Source organism: Eutrigla gurnardus (genome assembly GCF_963514095.1).
Source record: "Eutrigla gurnardus genome assembly, chromosome: 1".
NCBI classification, from domain to species: domain Eukaryota; kingdom Metazoa; phylum Chordata; class Actinopteri; order Perciformes; family Triglidae; genus Eutrigla; species Eutrigla gurnardus.
This window is the reverse complement of record NC_139915.1, coordinates 236,111-250,779: the sequence shown is the minus strand read 5'-3', so window position 1 is coordinate 250,779 and position 14,669 is coordinate 236,111. Positions and strand designations below refer to the sequence as shown.

The window sequence follows — 14,669 nt, the reverse complement described above, 5'->3', positions numbered from 1 at the left end:
TGGAGAAACCGTAAATAGATGAATGTTTACATTAACTGCATTATTCATTATTTTAGATTTTGTCATCCGATAATCTCTTCCTGATCATCATCGTTGCTCTAAGCAGCAAATATTTCTTTTTTAGTGGCGTGTTTCAAACGTCATCCCTCTAAATGTGCAAACATATCGCAAAGTATTCAGTAATCATTTCTCAAAGTCCCCACAGTATGTTTTATTAATTGAAAGAATGTGTTTGATCCTGGAACAAATTGTATGCTGCCTATTCTAAATTTAACTGCTGCTCAGCGCACAAACATTTGTAATTACATTTTTATTAAAGCAAACCAGCCTTTACAACCACAATCCTTCAGATTCTTACCTCAGTTTGAACCTCAAAATTCTATTAAGCTGGAAAATTGAGTGCAGCTCACAAATATGTGCTGCTGACTTGGATATGTTTTGACATTGCCTCAGATTGTCATTTAGGTTCATTTTATGGTTTATTTACAATATTTTACTTTAACATTAATGAATTCAATTAATCTCATTCAGTATAGTGTGTGTGTGTGTGTGTGTGTGTGTGTGTGTGTGTGTGTGTGTGTGTGTGTGTGTGTGTGATTTGGGTAAACTGATCCTTTAATAGGATTACTAAGCATGCCATTGACAATTCTCTTTGGTTCAATTCAAAACAGTCCAGATAATTTGGATAATTTCATTCAGATATCTCAGAGTGACAGTGAGTTTGGCCAGACCTTGCTCAAATGTCATGAACAGATATTTGCTGCAGGTCTGGCTTTGTGTTTTCCCTGGAAACCAGCGGGTGAGAAGGAAGCAGCATGCCTGAAAAAGGCAACTGAATAAAAACTACTACCTGTGATGCCGAACAATGGCGACACTGTTGTTACACACATGTGGTATGTTTGGAGGATTTCTTCCTGTAGACAGCTACATGTGGCTCACCATCACACGTAGCTCCCAGGACATGGATAGAGCTCAAATCTCTATTATGGAAAGATATTTATTTTAATAGAATTCCACATTTAGGATTTAAAATGTAAAGGCAATATAATCCTCTTTTTACATAAAACTACAAGTGGCTTGTCCAACGGTAATTTACCTTCATTATGGAATTTTGTGCCACTTCAGTATTAGTAACATGCACCAAACGTTCTAGTTTCCTTCAGTATATTCTGCATGTATTTACAAAGGAGTTTGTTCATACATCAGTCACACTTATGTAATATTTTATTCCTAAAATGTGGTAACATTTTATTATCTACTCTAATATGTTGCCAAAATGAAACAAGAATTTTGAACCTGGCTGTGTCCCATTTTTTTATTTCTGCTCTGGAAATTAATGCAAATTATAGCACATTTGACTGGTGAGTAAACAGTTGATGACATCACACACCGACTCCACCTTTTCTGCATTTCCTTGCTTCCTCTTTCAAATGTGTGCTTACTAATAAAGTTACATTTAAATTACTTCACAGATTCTAAAATGTGTACTTAAGAGGTTCAAACTGGATGTTGATTCTGAATGCTCTTTCCCATCTGTTTTGGAAATATGTCCTTGAGTTCATCCAAACTCATCTCATTCTGTTTTTGTTTTGAGGATGATTTGAAAAACAAGGAAGGAAAGTATTTTATTATAAATCTGTTGTTTCTGATGGCTTAATATCACATCCATAAATGTAAGTTCAAGGCCTCGAAACCATATTTTCTTCCATCGTCTACCTCGTTATCCTGTATTCAGGGTGAAACCATTTTCATTCATTTCCATAAAATACTCAAAGAAAGCTCATAATTCAAATATACTCAACAACATATCATGACTTGCTCTACTCTGTAGATTCTGTATATATTATGTATATATATATATATATATATATATATATATATATATATTCATCCTCAAGTTATCTGCTTCTCTTAGTTTTGCTTGAGGATGCTACTCTAAATTGAGCCCTGGATTTCGAGTCAGTCTAACCCTCTGACATTTATGCTGGGTTGGTGACAATGCCCTTCAATAGTCCATTGTTCTGAACCACTATCATCAGTAAATCCCAGGAGCTAGGAGCCATGCTTTTTTCACCAAAAAGCAGAAAATGATCACCCATAATCAGACATCATACGCCAAGATGTCTTGAACAGGAGCATTTCCAGCCATTAGGTGTAATTACACTCCTGTATCTGCCTTTATACCTCAACATTCATATCAAACAAGCTGCCCCGGCTGTCCTTTATAGAGGACAACAGCAGTTCTGGCAGCAGTTAAGAAAAACACCCACAGGTAAGGTAAGCTTGGCAGGGCTGACCAAGAAGAGGAGTATTATATGTTCATAAGAGGCTCAGGAACTTGTATGTTTGTTATTGATTCCTGCTCAGGCCTTGTAGCAGGAGAATCTATCAAATGTTATCTATGTTCTCCACTATTATCCGTGCTCTTTCAACACGCACATTCACCGGGTTGGATTGTGTGGCCAAACTTATATTTTACAATATCTATGAAGCCATATGCCTTTATCATAAACATATACAGAAGTTAGTAAAAGAGTAAAAATGTTCACCAGACGGCAGAAATTTGATGTTGGGCTGGTTCTCTTTGATGGCAGGACATGAAGCTCTGTTCTAAAAGCATGCATCTGTGTGATATCCCAAATCCTCTGCCTGAGATACAATCGGCCTGCACATCTGCTTATAATCACATTTTAAACATTGGTTATGCAATCATCTGTCTTTAATGTCTGTGCCCTACTGGCAGGGTCTTCTATTGAATAGACAACCGAGCTGCCAAGGAGATAAAGAGATTTGTAGGCAACTAGCAGGTATGCACACTCTTTAAAACTGTGATAAATAATCACCCAAACAGCGCCGGCGGTATATGGAAACGTTTGAAACTGCATTTGCAAAGATTTTGTTGGAGCTAAATTTCATTCAGTGACACATTTGTCCTTTATAACCTCTACATGCAGTACTGTATGTACAGTATTTATTTAATGTACATTCCTATCGTAAAAGATCTTATTTAAAGAACTCAATCTTAAATGTATATGTAATTGATGTAGGCTACAGCAGATGTACAGGATCTGTACAAACTCCATGCAAAATCAGCAGACATATAAATTCATTTCTACATTTATTGGATATTTAGTTCACTTAGAACCCTTATCAGTAATAAATAAAATACATTGTGACTCTTTAACTGTATGTGGAAACAGAAATTGTTCACTGATATCTGAGTTCCTCCTCTATGGAAAACACATGATGGATTTGTCATTTCATCAATTGTACAAAAATACAGTTTGAACTAGAAATCACTTCCCATTTAAAGGTCTGCAGTGCTGGAATATTGAACGTCATTTATTGGGACCATTGATGGTCATCCACAGACCTACCTGCTGTTTAATGGAGCCCTGCTTAATGACCAGAGTAGAGGGCAACCGGTTGTACCGCTAGGATTTATTATATCTTGCATAAAATAAATCATCACAGGCTAAAATGTGAGTGGCTGTGCCCAACCGACATGCTTTGTGTCTGTTTAGTCAGTTTTACTCCACTACGATGCTGTTCATTACTCTTCACTTTGATTTCTGGGTACTCATTTTGTTTTGATATTAGCACCATGAAGGCATATTTCCAGACTTGACTGGTAAGGAGGAGGAGCTCTTCGTATGTTTTGAACCTATAAGACAAAACCTCATATCACATAGTAACCACCATGGATATGAGCGGTACATTTAAAGTTGAAATACACTGCTTTTTATCGTACGTAACCGTGGAGATGAAAAAGCATCCCTGTGGTTGTTCTTTGTGAACTCTGACCACCTGCTTCATCGCCTGCAAGAGGGCCAAGACCCACTGACCCACTTGTGTGAGCTGACAAGTGACACAGAAAACGGTTTCTAAGTCGCCACAAGGGGGCGTTTACAGACACCTCGCTTTTTCATAATGTTCTTCTGTTCATGTGTAAGCCTTGAAAGCAGGATTTAATAGCATCGGTCCAAGTGGACAGGTTATTTATATATTTAGAACATACAGGACAGTGAGACTATTGTGGTTATATACTGTTATATTATAACATAACAATTTGAATTTCCTTCGGGATCAATAAAGTATCTATCTATCTATCTATCTATCTATCTATCTATCTATCTATCTATCTATCTATCTATCTATCTATCTATCTATCTATCTATCTATCTATCTATCTATCTATCTATCTAACAAATGAACAGTTTGGGTTTATTTAGGCACATTTGCTGATACAAACAAACATCCACTTTAACAGAAATGTATGGAATAATCAGAAGCTCTCTTGATTGGGATGTGGGCTCCTCCACTCCTATTCATTCACCCAAGTAAGGGGCCCTCACTAGTCGGCCTCTTATCTCTGAATAAAGCGAATCAGCAGCTGGCTGAGCAGTCAGAGCATGGAGCCTGTGAAGCCCCTGGCCTTACACGGCTCTCTGATTAGAGGAGGTTGCAGGCCAGGCTGAACCAGACCAGGCCAGGCAGTGGCAGATCTGGGGCAAAATGAACTAAACCAGGCTAATTCTATTGCACCATGGCCTCCCTCAGAGGCTGAGAGCAGCAGGTTCAAAGCAGACAAAACCTTATCAAGCAGGAGCGACTGTAGTGGAGAAACTAAAGCATGGCTGGTTCACAACATCTGATTGGTGGTCTCTGAGGCATTCATTTCATGATTAAGCTGTTATTATCTGCGTCTCCAAGCTACCGAATCGGGTTGCTCCTCTGACATATTTGATCTCAGCTGAAATTGGCATGAATGTTGGGAGTGACACAGCGGAGTGAAGGCGAGAGAGAAACATTACAAAAGGGTTTGGGATTTGTTTTGCTTTTATCTAATATTTTTGTTGTTCAAAACAGGATCCAAACAGGATGGACCATATATACATTCATTAATGTGTAGGCCAGAGGTCTTCAACGTTTTCAGGCCAAGGGCCATCAAGGCCTATAGAGACTTCTTTCCTTATTCACTTATTTTATTTATTTATTTTATTTAATTGAATGCAATACTTAACACTACCACTAATATTACTATTATGTTGTTGTTTACTTTCTCAAGGGAGGGGGGGGGGGGTCATGGTTAATGTTGTTTGCATTGTATTTTTTGTATTGATCTCTGTTTCTGTATGAACAAAACCTGAAAACTATAAATAATATACAGTGAATAAATACAGTGTTTAAAAAAAGGCCTATAGTGATCCGTTGGAGGGACCCCCATCATATAAAACTGTGTTCCTTATTAAACCAGGTCAATAGTGCCCGGTATAACAGTATTTTATAATGATGTATGTATACGATGCCAAGCCATTAAAATAATAATTGTTGACTATTTTGGAATTTCTACATCACAATTTCTCAACATACTATTAAACAAACAGGAAGATTTATATTTGCTTCTTGCATTCATGTTAAGGTGGATTTTTGGACATACATTTTTGGAAGAAAAACCGTTTGGGATCAAATAATTTCGGGGACCCCTGCAGTAACTCAGCGGATCCCCTAGGGGTGTATGCTACTAATGTTAAGCTCAATATATTTGGATGCCAACGCGACTGGAAGATACAAATGAACTCAGGTTCACAGAAATGAATGATCTTCTTGTCAGGGAGTGTTATAATGTACAGGATTGTCAATGAATGGAAAAACAAAATATGAATATCAAATCAGCGGACAAACTTATGCAGGTTCAAGACCTAAATGATTGGAATGTATTAGCAAAGACAAGAGTGTCACAAGGAAAATACCTCCCAGTCATGAATTCACATTGGGCCCTTCATACTCATTAGTTATTGGAAGTAAGAGATACTGTTAGGCAATTAAATCAGCCCAGAGCTCTTGAAAACAGCGGCCTGTGTGTAGACGCAAAGTGTTTGTTATTACAGTGTTATTTCTGAACGACCGTGCGGCTGTACCATGACAGGGTCGGGTCCATTAGCCTGTTTTTGTTCAGTTTGGCTGAAATTGTCGACCTTTTGTTGGCAAAGTGAACACGCGGTGCAGTGTAAGTGCAATACAGGAGAGTGTAGGTCTGAGTAATGCAGGAGTATGAGAGCGTGCATGCCCTGGGTTGCTTGTTTGCATCGGTGTTTGCATTACAATTAGTTTGAAAATATGCACCACTAAAGCACAACTTCTCTTTTTCAGTTTTCTTCTTATACTTTAGATGTGTTTAATCAAATTACTGCACAGTAAATCAAGGACCAGCGAGTATTCTTGCGTAGAAACACTTTTGTACAGAGAGTGGGGAAGAATAAAGGCTAATTGGATCATAACCATTGAACCCGACCCCTGAACTGGAGTGCTCAATAACCCAAAGAGGAAAGATAAAAAGATAAAACAGCCGTAAATCTTACTGCTATTGTTGGACTCCATCAAACTACTTTGCATACAGATAGGCTTGCAGGAGTTTAAAATAACGGCTAGACTTCTAGTTAAAATATTTCCAATAACATTTAAATAGATCGTTGTCTGGCATCCTCTAAGATACTGACACACACACACACACACACACACACACACACACACACACACACACACACACACAGACACACACACACACACACACACACACACACACACACACATATTTATATGGGGCAGTGGTTCATTCTACTACTAACGTTTTACATTTTGTGTTGAAGCAAAAAGCTGACAGAGGTGTGTGTGTGTGTGTGTGTGTGTGTGTGTGTGTGTGTGTGTGTGTGTGTGTGTGTGTGTTGACATAGGCGTGGACCTTATTTATCTGCCTCTAATAAGTGGAACATGTGACTCTCCCACATCGTCTCACATGCATTGAATAATTCCCCCGTGGACACGTTTAGCTGCCTGTCTTGTTTCATTTGCCACCTATACATCTCAAACCACTGCACCCTCTCTTATTTGGCGACACCCTATATCACACAGAGAGTGGCTGCATGAATGGTGTCGTTGTATAAGGTGCTCTATCGATCTAGCAGCTTTTTCACCACAAAATACAATAAGAACATGAGTAATTCACATATTTTGTATATCCGTAATTGAAGTGTAATTATTTGGGTCAGTAAGCTGCAATGTGCACTCTCCTTTGTGGCCAATGAGACTGAACTTCTCATGAGAAAGCTGCTGACACACGTGATGAGAGGTTATTTTTAACATGTATGGCTTTTAAACACTGTCAGCTGATGGAATACAACCGTGACACGTCTGCTCCTGGAATTACCGCTGCATTCATCTCTTCAAGGGATTTTCATTAGAGATGTCCCAGTTACATTTGCTTTTGATGACTAGAGAACAGCTAACACCCAGGAGGACAATGTGAAAGTGATATGACTGCTGACAACGGCTTTGAGTGGCTCCTGCTCTGCTGTACCATGAAGTGCACTTTCAACAGATTAGGAAATTTAAAAAAAGACAGACAGAACAAAATAAATGCACTGAAACACAATCCTGTATAAAGAACATTTAAGTCGTACACCACAGCGTGTTTCTCTCGCGGCTAAACGTGCACAGACAGGTGCTAAAAGGTGTTGATGGATGTCCTCGGAGGGGCAGTCGTTCATCTTCATAGATGCGTCTCCTTTGAAGGATTGGTGTCAAAACACTGGCTTCTAATGGATGACTTGTTCAGACAGGACCACAGATGTGTCTTTGACTGGGTTTTCTGTCTATTAGGCCAGCTCAACCTTTATAAAACAATATATAGAAGGTCTGTAAACATAGTTTGTTTCAATAATTTAGATGTAATAGACTTTAAGATGATGTTAGCTCAAATTTACCATTAATGCATAGCATGTTATGTAAGTGGTATATCACTGCGCTAACGAGAAAGACTTGTTAAGAGGGAAATACATGAAATAATGAATTTAAAAGATTTATGTGTGTCTGTGATTGTTTGTTAAAGTGGTGATTCTAACTTAACAAAGTTTCTCCACATCCAATCTGCATGAAGGCCTCGTTTTCAAAACTCCCCTCATATCTCCAATTTGTCAGCTGCTGCCCTTTAGTCCTGTGGGAAATATTTGATCCCTGAACTGAGTGATAAGGAACGAGCCAAAGTGAGAATGTGATTAAGAACAAAATGTGCCCTTAGGAAACACAAAGAATACATGGAAACCATGACAACAAATCATGTTTGGTATATTTATATCCCCAGATGTCACGTGAGTTCACAGAGCAAAGCAGTTCAAAACAGCTGATTGTCCTGTCACATTGGTGCACTGTGCAAATAATCCAATGGTTAACTTTTGTGTTATGTTATTCTGAAGCTTTGTTGCTGCAGTTTGTGTTTTCTGTCCTGTTTGTTTGCTTGTGTGATTGTGTGTTCAACAAAAACACTGTCTGTATGTAAATGTATTTATATATATTAATTATACATTAATATTTTCATTGATCAAGGTGGAGCTAATTTGATCCACTTTATATACTTTTATTAGTTCAATACGTAACAATAGATCATGTTCTATAAGCTGTAAACCTGATTTTTTAAACGTCACTAACTACAATAAAGAACAAGCACATCTTAACTGTACTAAACTCCATTTAAATACTCGAGTACACATACTTAGTTACTCTCTTCTACTGCCAAGATCTCAAGTCACAGATTTAAGGAGGAAATGAAGAAACACAAGGATTCAGCTGTTAAAGACACTCTCTGTTATTAAAATTAAAAGCATGGGTTTGGTATGTTTGAGGTGATCTGAAAGCAGTTGTGGAATTTAACTAAATACCGTAGTACTTGGGCAGAATTTTGATGTACTTGTACTTTACTAGTGATTTTTTATTTTTATGTTTACACTTCTTTGTCGCTAAAATTCAGAGGCAAATATCATACTTTATTTACCCCCATTCATTTATACAGCATGGTTTAAATATATTATATCATCAATAACACTTCACAAGCTACCTGACATGTACAGTAACTGAAATGAGCTCCTGCTTAAATAATGTACACATTCCTGCATCTCAATCTTATTATAATCCAGTTATGTCCTATAATATGATTCTGGAATGGGGCATTCTGCATATAACGCAGTACTTTAAGTATATATTATTTTACTGTTCTTTTGCCTGCATTTGTACTAAGTTAAATGTGTGAATACCTCGTGTTTACCACTGTGTGCGAAGAGCTGTAAAATCCGAGCTTCGTGGTGTCCCCGAAGGCGTCATTTCCCGGGATGTTTTGTACCCTCCCCGCCTCTGCTGCTGCTGCTGCCGCCGCCGCCGCCGCCGCCGCTGCTGCTGCCCGCTGCCCAGGCTGGCTACCGGGCTGCGGATGACGCCACCTCTCGCTCCGCCCCGCAAACTCGCTGCCTGCGTTCATTTCATTCCTCGTCTCATTCCGAGCATTCTTCGCATCTCTGTCAGTGCGCGAAGCGATTCACCTACACCTGGCCCAGAAACACCAGAATAACTTGACATAGTATTAAAAAAATACCCCGTAACATCCCATTACTCAAAAAAGGGACATTTTTTTTATATGAGCTATCAATAACGAGGTAAGTTTCAATGGTAGTTGCAGGTATCCAAACTGGTTTGTAGACTTTCTGTTCCTGAGGGTTGTAGTTGACGTGTTTTGGATATTTGTTTGACTATTTTATTGAAAACGTCGGGTTATTAAGGTGTTTTTTATACTAATTCTCGTTAGGTCGTGTGTTCCCACCGCTGAGCTAGATGGCCGATATCCTGCTCGCCGTTTGCAACAGGGTGCTCACTTTGAACCCTCGCTGTTGTCGCCCCGCGGCTTTCACATCGCGCCGGAAAATCTTTCACATTTTTCACATTTTTTTGAAAAGAAGCCCGATCCTACGCCCCTATAAAAGCCCCCGGAGGACGTTTTGTCCCGTTTCAGATCCCCAGAAAGTCCCCAGCAGGGATTTCGGGATGCCCTAAAGAAATAATAACATACATTTACAACACGAATAACGTTTTTCTGTGTGGACAAGATGACGGTTGAAAACGTTGCTGTTCTGCTCTCCGTAGTTGGCTCGGCCGGGACTTGTTGGGAGATTTCCCCGGAGCGTTTTCGGACCACCTCGAAGAAGAAAACACGGTGGAGGGACTTGTTGCTTCGACACGTTTTTGACGCTGCCTTTTTTTCTTTTTTTTTACATCGCCATCGAAGTTTTGCGTAAGTACATGCTTGTTTGTTGTTTATAAAGCCTGTTTGTTTGTTACTTCTCCGAACAGCGTGTGTTGTTACCGTAACTCAACGAAACCGAATATAAAGCGCATGGAAAATGTGAGTTTAAGCCATTTATTGATTGCTTAGTGGGTTAAACCTCCTCTGTGTCTCCCCGAGCAACTTAAACTGCCACTGTAAGAAAAACAATGCCATTTGTATAGGTTTTGTGTTAGTTTTGTGGCTTAACATGACAATAAATGACCTGTTAAAGTCTTTGATTATCATTGATGAGGAAAACATGGGTTTAAACCGATGCTCATGCAGCTTTTATTTGGAGTTTCCTTCATTGTTTCCCTTTTCCTTCCTCTACTTTGGGAAATGCCTGCTCAGCTAAAACTGAACCCCACCTCCAGCTATGCCAGCTGTGTGTGTGTGTGTGTGTGTGTGTGTGTGTGTGTGTGTGTCACAAAGTTTTACTCCTCACAATGATTTCACTTTTGCTGCATATATTACACAGGCCACTATGCAAAGGGAGGGATGAGAAGGAGGCCAAAAGCTTTGATTAGCAACAGTAAAGTTGGTTTAAAAAGTGGGCGGACCCCTTGTTTGTGCCAGACTTTGGTTAGTTTCAACTTGTTTTTGTGTTTGTTTGTTTTTTTAACCCCTCTGACACTGATCTGGATATCTGCTCCTTTAAATGGTCAGATTCAGTGTTGCTTTGAAGCAACAGCCCGGTCAGGCCATCAGGCCACAGTTTAAAACAGCTCAGATATGCTGCTGTGATTCAATCAGGGTGTCTTTATACTTTTTATTCATTTAGACAAGAATCATGAAATAACCTCCTTCGTTCTCCCGCTCTTTCAGTATCCCACGCAGCTTATCGCCTCTCCATTAAAAACCCTGCAAAACGTTGTGAAAGTTACTGTTTAGTATTTTAGTAAGCCTAGCAGAACGAGTGACATAACTGAGCTGTTGGGTTAAAAAAAGACCTGCAAGCTTGAACAAAGTACTGTAACGAGTCTTTGGCACCTTTTTTCCCCTTTTATGTGAAAGCAGCTGGTTATGTGGAGTTCTCTGCTGCTGTTAATATTCATTTGAACTACTGTTTATCATTTTTATGTAACTTATGAGACCAAAAGGCAACTTTTTTACAAATAATGTAATTAACGTGAAAGGGTTTTTATCATTTATCATCATCGTGATGCAATCAGGCGTAACCCCAGACATGTCTCAGTGAAAATAGAAAGAAATAAGTAGGGGTAGAAATAGATGCTTTGTTTTCAGCTTATGCAACCAGCGGACCTGTTGGACGGAAGCCTGCATAACATTTGGGTAATAATAGGATGTTGTCTTTGTTTGACTGAATGAGACTTTAGCTTTGAGACCACGAGTTACTGAACTCCCTCTGCTTTTTCACGGGGGCCACGAGCACCCCGATACAATCACGGCCCCTCAGGTCAACACCGCTGCACGTTATATTGTTTGCACTTTCATGCTGTTTCGACCAAAACCTGCCAGCCGCCGGCATGTTCAGAACAATATGTAGGCAATTCCTCAATCGTGGATGTGCTCAGAATATGGAGCGTGTTTAATTGTCACATCGGCATAGATATCTGCAGTTTGTTAACAAGACCACAACACAGATCACAGCTACTGTGTCCTTCTGTATATTATGATTAGTCTAACACTTTAAGTAATTTGGAATTAGCCATGAGCAGAAAGACACAGACTTGCAGAGTGAATTTTTTGGTATTAATTAATTGTATTACGACACAAGGGGAATATAAGCAGATGCTGATTGTGGATGCATCGCTTCAGCGGCTACACAGAATGTGTCATTTCAATACATTGTTGGTGGAGGTTTTTCTGCCTTGTTGAGGCCTGAGGACAGAACAACAGAGTGCAGTCCTTCAGTTTGGACAGAATAAGGTTCCATTGTGAAGCACAGTGGACTCTTATTGCCTCTTGCAGCAAAGTGAGACTCTTGTTTTCTCCAGTTGTCCGTACCTGTTAGAGGGCTGTCCACTTTCACAAAACTGGATTTTTGGCCAAACATTTGTCAAACGTCTTTGCTCATTTTATGCTTCATGAACAACTTACCTTATACGTCTTCATGTGTTTAGCTATAACCATGTTTATTTATGCCACTTGAAGAAATACTGTGTTCGAGGGATGAAGCCTGATGTCTGTTTAAAACATAGAACTGCAGTTACGTGGATTGATAAGGACACGCTGATTCTCTCAATGGTTTTAAAATCAGAAGCCAGTAAATGTCATTAGCCTATTTTTTTTTTTTAGAATAACCACAAATGGTTCCTGACTGTTTTTAATTAGAGCACATTACGAGATACAGTCTGTGTGTGAGAGTCCTAATGGCCTGCTGGAGAGAAGCACCTGTGTTGTCTGTGCTCCATGCAACAGGTGCCTTAGAGCGGTTTAGACGGCATCTCTCATTGATTTCACTTGTATTATTTTCAGCTTGATTATTTCTTCACTGGAGTTCTGATGTAAACAGACATTTAGGTGACACCACCTTCTGTCTGCACTAAAATGCAAATTCATTTTAGCACTCATTTGCAACATCAGGCCTGACTAAAACATTGATTTTCTTACTTTGCAAAACAAAGAAATACAAAGATATGAGTGTACTAAATCGTTATCTATTATAATAATGACGTAGGATACCAAATTGGCCTGGTGTCCATCGATCGGTCCGTATCGGTGCATCTCTAGTTCTTAATTCTTGCATTGTTTCTGGACAGTACCATCCATGTATGAACAGGATATTGATGTTAGAAATAAAGTCTTCCCCTTTGAACTGCCTGATAATACAAACGTACTACATTTTCTCCGGTTTCTATTAAGGGGCCTGTGAAATTCCTCATGGGAACGCGAACACATCGTCTCCATGTGTTTTTTAATTGAAATGATAATACACAAATTTATTAGGCATTTATTTTTGTCGTGAAAATTCCGGGCTCGAAAAAAACGATCGGCGATCTGTAATTGAATCTGGACACGGGGTCATTAATTGTGTAATTAGATGTGATGTGTGGCAGGGGGAGAATCGCATCAAAACATCAGTGTTCTCCCCGGTCAAAGCACGCTTCAAAAAGAGGACACTCCTGCAGGCTTCCAGGCTGAGTGTGTGTGCCCTGAGGTAAACCCTGGTCTAGAAAGGGAATTTTAGAGTATGTGTTGCTGCTCAGCAGTTTGAGCAAGGCCCACTGAGGCCAGCGGAGAGTGCCACCAAAAAGGAAAAGCTGGCTCAAAGCCACTGACGTCATCTAAGTAAATCTGCTTCAGTACTGCAGCCATAAAATGACTGCCAGCTACCGAATGCACTTTGGCCCTGTCAACCACCTTAGTAAGTGCAACAGTTTTTTTTTCTCCTTCTCCCCGTGCATACTTATGGAGGACAAGCTGTGTTCCAGTCTACTCGCATTTTGCGTGCGAGCTGTCGCATACGTTGCCTCCTCATTCCCTCAACAGGAACAAGTTTCTCGTTTTAAAGTAAAGCACCCAATGATTGAGCTTCTCTGACCCTTTGAAGGCTCACCACTTTAATATTACAGACTTATAATTCCTACCATATGGCAACTGTCTTCATTTTTGGGAAAAAAAGCATGATGTCTCAACCGCTCATAATGGACGAGTAGCTCCTTATTAAGTCAATGGGATATGCATTTTTAAAAATCTGTTCCTATTTGGAATAAAAGCCAAATAAACGAGCTGCCTCATGATCACACACAGATGAGGAGCAACATGTACTGAATCATTAGATGAGTCAGTTTCTGAAACCACTATAAACATTTTGAGTTCTTAACCACAATGGAAGCAGGAAATATCTGCTTCAACAACTTCCTTTCTCGGTGCCGACCATAGTGGTGGTAGTGGTGCTCAGCTTTCCACTGAAAGGAAACCCGTGGAACAAAGGCACACAGTCACTTCATTTACTGAAACTGTGTATAATTTGTGGCTTGTATTCAAATGTGGGTTATTCAGTCTCTCTGGCACCGTACTCCCCAGTCGTTGCTTGTAATAAATTTCCACAAGACCTTTCATCAGTGGTCGCTGCATTGTTATCATGGCTGACACAGATCAGGGAGGCTCTCTCTCTCTCTCTCTGCCCCGAAGGTGCCCTGGATTCAGTGGAGGGGCAGATAGACTGGAGGGTGAGCTCCCAACATTAATATGCAGGCTGTGGCCAGTAAATTAGTTAGGAATCCGAGCCGGGACACAGCAACCAAGAGCTGTATAGTGCCCCCCCCCCCCCCCCCCCCCCCACAGTTTAGTATGTTTAATAGACCCAAATAATAGACATTTTCAACATGATGTCTTGTTGCTTTATAATCACACTCTCAACAAAGGCTGGCCAAAACCGTTTTCTCAACCAAACCGAGGTGTGTCCGCCTGCCTCTCATAGAGACTGTGTGTGTTTGTCAGTCTTGGAAGAATGATCATGTTTTTGCTTGTAATTTACATCCTTTACTTTTTGCGTGACTAAACACTCGCGTGTGTATTTTCGGAGGCATTGAGCAGTAGTTACCACGTCTCTTCC

At 39.8% G+C, this 14,669-nt stretch overlaps 1 protein-coding gene across 5 annotated transcripts in view; it reads left to right on the top strand.

Moving 5' to 3' along the window:
* The first annotated feature begins 9,282 nt into the window (after positions 1-9,282).
* Positions 9,283-14,669, top strand: part of tead1b (TEA domain family member 1b) — a 47,515-nt gene continuing 42,128 nt past the window's right edge. For 3 of the 5 annotated variants that reach the window (XM_084020216.1, XM_084020214.1, XM_084020215.1), the window contains exons 1-2: positions 9,284-9,482; positions 9,967-10,114. The gene's annotated coding sequence lies outside the window, so the exon portion shown is untranslated. Of the gene's footprint in view, positions 9,483-9,966; positions 10,115-14,669 lie in introns of all 5 variants that reach the window. The other 2 variants (XM_084020213.1, XM_084020212.1) reach the window with 1 other exon arrangement.